Raw genomic sequence first — 6,323 nt, forward strand, 5'->3', positions numbered from 1 at the left:
CTGGCCGGGAAAAACCCCATATGTACTGCATCGTTGCGCGCTTCCGCTTTCCGTGCCCTAATTCTTGCTTTTCTGCATCCAAGCTTTCCTTGCGCTCGTGCGATACTGCCTCCGTCCTGCTCGCCGGCGAGATTGAGATGGCGCCCAAGCGGAAAGCATCAGGTTCATCCGCTACTGTCATTCCTCCCATCGATCCCAACAGCCAGTTGCCTTTCGCAGGTAACCATATGTCAGTTGTTTCTGAGTCTGATCTTCTCCACCTCACGTCCATCGGGGTTCTTCCCCCGAAGGAGCTCTGTTCTTGGCGGGTTTTCCATGGGGTCACTGTTCCAATAGAGGACACCCATGAATCCGTCGTATATGTTCCTTTTCTTCTCCGCGGTCTTGCCATTCCCGTTTCTCCTTTTTTCCGCGGCCTCCTTGATTTCTATCACTTGAATCTGACCCATCTGAACCCTAATTATATTCTACAAATCTCTATCTTTGTTCATTTATGTGAGGCCTTTCTTGGCATCCTGCCACACTTTGGGCTGTGGAAATACTTGTATCACTGTCGGCCTGGGATGGCCGGAGGACAGCATGAGCTGGTGGGGGGTGTGAGCTTAGAAATGCGCCGCAGAAGAAAAACTGATTATCTCGATATCCCCCTCAAAGATAGCATTAAAGGATGGCGCTTGGAGTGGTTTATTGTTGAGAATCACGGAAATTCTCTCCCCCCGCGGTCAGGGAGACAGCCGGACGTTCGCACTCCGAGCTGGACTGAATCCCCCACGGACCAGGATGTGGCTGAGGCAGGAGTTCTGCTAGCTGAAGTTGGATTGTTGAAGGAGAGGGGTCTGACTGCAGAAGCGGTGGTTGCTGACTTTGTCTTCAAGAACATTCAGCCATTGAAGGACAGGGCATACCAGGCCTACCTGTACCGAGGTCTAGCTGACTCCACCCGGGTCACCAATAGAAGAATTCCTGCTGTGGACTTGGTGAGCCGACTTGAAATGATACTTAGGGGCAAGGTGTCAAATGTTGGTGCCCCTGTTGCCTACTCGGCTTGGAACTTGCCTCCTTCCAAGGCCTTTACCCGTTTCGTGTCAAGTCCTCCTGCTGGCGATGGCGGTTTGGGCCTTAGAGTGCGACCCTCTGCCGAAGAAGTTAGTGCGTTGGTTGCTTCGCTTGAAGAAATTCCTAATGATGAACGGCAGGTTCATTTTGAGGTGCCTTTGGATCCCAGTGATGCAGAGATAAGTGCCATGCTTGATATGTTAGCCGAAAATTCTTCTGATGCCGCTCCTGCTGGGACATCGGTGGTGGCGCCTCTTCCAGAAGCTGGTAAAACCATGGATATTCAGAGGCCTATCAGTGTTCGCCCGAAGCGCCCTTGCCGAGTCAATCAACTTGATTCTCCTGCTGATGAGCAGAAAAAGAAAAAGAGACGTCTTCGGCGAGTATCTAGCTTGGATCGGGATGTTGGTTCTTTGGTTCCTACTGTTGAGGAAGTGCCCGTGCCTGAGTTTACCGACGCTGACCCCAATGGGTGTGATCCATCCGTCGCTGATCCCAATGGGTGTGCTCCATCTGTCGCTGATCCCCATGGGTGTGCTGTCTGTGTTGCTGATGAAAACGAGGAGGAGGAAGAAGATGAGATCCCTCTGACTCGGAAGAACAGTCGGCGATACGTAGCCAGTGGGGAAAGTAGTGGAGTTCCTTCTCCTGCTCTGTCTGCCCTCATTGGTCTACAAGAATTGTCTCTGGCAAACTTTGATCAGACTCTTGAAGATATGGTTCTAGAGGATCTGTTATCAGAGTCGGCGGATGGTGACGCGATGGATGTTTGTGCTGATGTGTTCGACGCCGGGTTGGGGTCATCCCGGGCAGCGTCCCGCGCCTCATCGACCTTGGAGCGCGGTCTTGAGGGTCAGGAAACTGACTTGGACTGTCCTGCTCCCATGGAAGTGACTGAGGGACCTTCAGCCTTAGAGGCGGCTGCTGTAGAGGACTTGGCCCTCAAGGATGGTGTTGACACTTACCCAGCCCCCAGGGTGTTGCCGGGGATGATTCGGCTCGGGTGGGAAGCGTAAGCCGCGACCCAGCCCCCGAGGGTATTGCCGGAGACGATCCGTCTCAAATGGGCAGCGCAAACTATGACCCAGCCCCCGAGGGTGTCCGAGCGGGGTCTCCCTCTTGTACTTCCAGACTCTGGTTGCATGGTGGTAGCCCAAGCTTTTGGTCAACAAGTCACTTTAGAGGCTAGCGTTCCTGACGATAAAGTTTTGGGCTCTGCTGATGACACTGAATTGGTTCCTGCTGGTTCATTGCAAGTTGCTCCATATGGTGATCCTACGCCAAGCCATCAATTGATTTCTCACGATTTGGGAGTCCCCTCATTCTTCTCAAACCTCCAGGTACTATGGTCTATTCTAGTCTGACTTTTACACCGGATGAACTGCTGTCATTACACTCATCTGCTCTCAATATCAGGCATTGGTGGACGGGATGGCTAGTCAGCTAAAGTTGCAAGGTGCTTCTGTTCCAGAAAGAGCTTTGTCTCTGGCACGTTGGAATCCGGTGCTGCTTCAACAGCGCGTTTCTGACTTAGAGGCGACGAATGCTGGTTAGTGCTTTTCTGCTTCCTTCCGTCTATCTTATTAAACTGCTTCTTAATCTAAACTTTTTGCTTGACCGTTTCTCACTAGATATGGCTCGGCAGTTTTCTGTTCTTGAAGAGAAACATTCTCAAAATCAGGCTGAATTGGTCCGGCGGTGCTCTGATTTTGAAGAAAAGTATTCCCAAAGTCAGACTGAGCTGGCCCAAGTTTCTGCTGCTCTGAACGATGCCAACGTGTTGAACTCTACTCTTTGCGCTCAGCTTGATTCTGAAAAGGTGACCTGAAAACCCGAGCTTTGTTTTGCCATGTTCTTATTGCTTGCTCGACGTTTGAAGAAGTTAATTCTTGTTTGCAGGAAGAAAAACGTGCCCTTGTTGCTTCTCGTGACAATCTTGATAAGCTATATCGTGACTCCAGCAACTCGTTGACCATCCTGGAGAGGAGTCATCGCTTCACCATGGAGGAGTTAGACAATCATCGCTGTAAGCTGCAGGAGTCTTCGGATGACGTGATTCGTCCTAGGCAGTCGATATCGGCTAAGGATGATGTCATCAAGGAACTGCGTGCTTCCAAGAAGTCCATCACCCAGGAGCTAGAAACCGCTCAGTTGGCTGTCAAGGTTGCTGAAGAGACTTCCGTTACTCTGAGGGCCCAGCGCGACAGAGCCATGGATAAAGCCATTCGCGCAGGGCAGATGTAACACCCCGGGATCCACAAACACCCCAGAATGCTACTAAACTACACATCTAACATTCGTATATAAAATTTCGACAGCATCTCCTTTGAAAATGGCATAAATGGGAAAGCAACAAAGTATAAATAGATATCATGATAAGAAAACATAATAGACATTAATAGTCTGCTAGCAATGGGAAGACAGCCATAACGGCATGAGCTAAATTATCCAGTGCGCACAACTAGTTAGAAACAAACATCCTTTGACAAGAAACTTCTAATTAAATCATGACTGCGCCTAAGCAGCGTTATTATAAGAGGAAGGTGGATGTGCTGCTACTTCCCACTTCCCTTGATGAGCAACAAGCACCTGCATTGAGTAATGCAAGAGTGAGATGAAACATCTCAGCAAGCGAATAATTTTGACGAGATATTTAAACCACAAATTGAATTCGTCAACATTTTAAAAGAGTCACAATTAAAATCAGAAATACTTGTAGATATGGAACTCAGTAGTCCCACTATAGCCAATACCATCTCATTTCCTCGAACAACCACAATAGGTTCTATAACACTTCCCTGCGTCAACAATACCTGCAAATATCACTTCAATGTATGCATAAGAATGCAATGTGTAGGTACTCTATCTTCATACCTCTGAGAGTATAAAACCACATCATCTGCAAATATCACTTCAATGAATGCATATGAATGCAATGCATATGTCCTCTGCCTTCATACCTCTAAGGGTATGAAGCTGCATCGTACCCCTCCTCGGGCAACGTACGATGCTAAATTGTACCGGTACGGTCGAACCATAGGTCACGACAAAACTTCAGATGCAAATGAGTCATGCAATGTATATGGCATGCTGCATTTATCAATAACCTTCACTTCCTTCAGATACAATACAAACCTCAAATAATACTTTATTTACCTTCAGATACAATACCAACCTCAAATAATACTTCATTTACCTTCAGATACAATACCAACCTCAAATAATACTTCATTTACCTTCAGGGGTGTGAATTAATCTCATGAATCATACTCGAATCATAATCATCATCAATATATGATTGAGCATCAGTATAATGCAAGCAAGTAAAGCATCACCATAGAGTCCAATTATGAAAGAATCCAATACTTCTGAATATTAGAGTGTAGGCAATAGAAATAACAGGTCAGAACGGAAGCAACCACCGCTACATTCACTTGCCTTCATCGAAGAAGAAGAAATGTACTAGACATGATCTGGAGTGTAGCCACCTGCTAGCGGGCATAAAACTTAGTACAAATATTTCACAAACATTTGCCATCAATCAACAAAACACTCCTACACTTGAAACCAAGACCCAGTGGAAAGACTCCCACCCTGAACCACATGCCATACAGCAGCAGCGCTGTTTGTTAATTTTGTATCTTTAAAATTAAAACAGCGGTGATATCAAACAAATACTCTAGTAGTATCTACACAAAATACTCTACAACTTCAGTATTCAGTGGATAATTAAATTCTGCCATCTACAAGTTCTAAAACATCTGACAAGATAACTGATTGAATCTGTTTTAGACAGCAGTATGGTTAACTTTAAAATTCGATATCTCCCAAACTACTGAACCAAAAATTATGACATTCTGCTGGAAGTAAGAACTTTTATCCCTCTACAAAAGTCTCCATAGTTGGAAGAGCCAATTCGGCCATTTACTAGATGAAACCTACCAGTGAACAGACCCACTCATTTTTGTCAGGCAAACAGGAACAGCCACAGTAAAACAAACATAACTAGAGTTTCACAAATCATATGAATGCACTCTTTAACAATCTGGAAAGCTTATGAAATTATCTACAACTTCATTTACCAACCCACAGTTTAATTCTGTTGATAAAATTGTCTAACTCTTAAGAGAACAGATTCTGCACAGAATTATGAGACTGAAAAACTGCTATAATCAAACTGTCATAACTTTCTGTTCTGATGTCCGATTGAGGTGTTCTTCGCGGCCACGGAAAGATCTACAAATTATCTACGACTCATATATAGACTTTTTATTTTTTTGAGGCCACTAAGATCACGGAAAACTGGTATGAACAGAAACTGTCGAATCTGCCATTCTGCAGAAATTAAATTCGAAATCAAAACCTAACCCCACACCTAATCCAACCTCTAATCATTCAATCCACATGATCCACAACCTCCAAAAGCACATAATTATAGGGAGAAACAAGGATCCCATCCTTACCTAGGGTTTTCCCTAAGAAAAATCTGCAAGCGATGGGGGTAGCACATCTCCTTGATCCTCTCTTCCTCTTCAATCCATCTTGTTCCTCCTCTTCTCGATCCTTGTTGCGTGGGGGGGGGGGGGGGAGATCTAGGGAGGAAGAAGTATTGGAGGGCTGCTGCAATGGGGGGAGAGGGGGCGACCAGCCAAGGGGGAAAAGTGAGGCGGCCAAGAAAGGGAGGGGGTGGCGGCCAAGAAGGGGAAGAGGGTGGCCACCTAGGGTTTATTTTGTGGGAGAAAAGAAGTGACGCCTTAGATGACTTCTGATGCAGCATCCAACGACCCACAACCCTTTTTCCCATATCCACTCACCGAAGATCAACTTTTGGGTCAACATTTTTTTTGGGATATTACACTCTACCCCCCTTAAAAAGAATTCGTCCTCGAATTCAACCACTCCAACCAAAACATCCAAGGTACCCCATATAGCACCACCATTCAAAACATGGGTCCATTATTGGTCTTAATTAACACAAGAACTTCTACCTTGGACTAATTGTTTAAGGAAACTACACGACCTGACATCAAGCATGAAACAACATGCAATGAAGCTCAAAGCAATTCATAGATGCAATCAACACTACAATTTCACACCATCGAATTTGGATGCAACTATACATCAACATCAATGTCTTAAGACAACACTATTTTATGAAGGGGTAATATGCACTAAGCACAACCCTTACCAACTTCAACAATTAATTTTAATTAAATGGTGAAACATCCCCACCCGACGAATGTATAAGAAGATCAAACCCCTCACCT

The sequence above is a fragment of the Zea mays genome, chromosome 2, assembly GCF_902167145.1.
Source record: "Zea mays cultivar B73 chromosome 2, Zm-B73-REFERENCE-NAM-5.0, whole genome shotgun sequence".
NCBI classification, from domain to species: Eukaryota; Viridiplantae; Streptophyta; class Magnoliopsida; order Poales; family Poaceae; genus Zea; species Zea mays.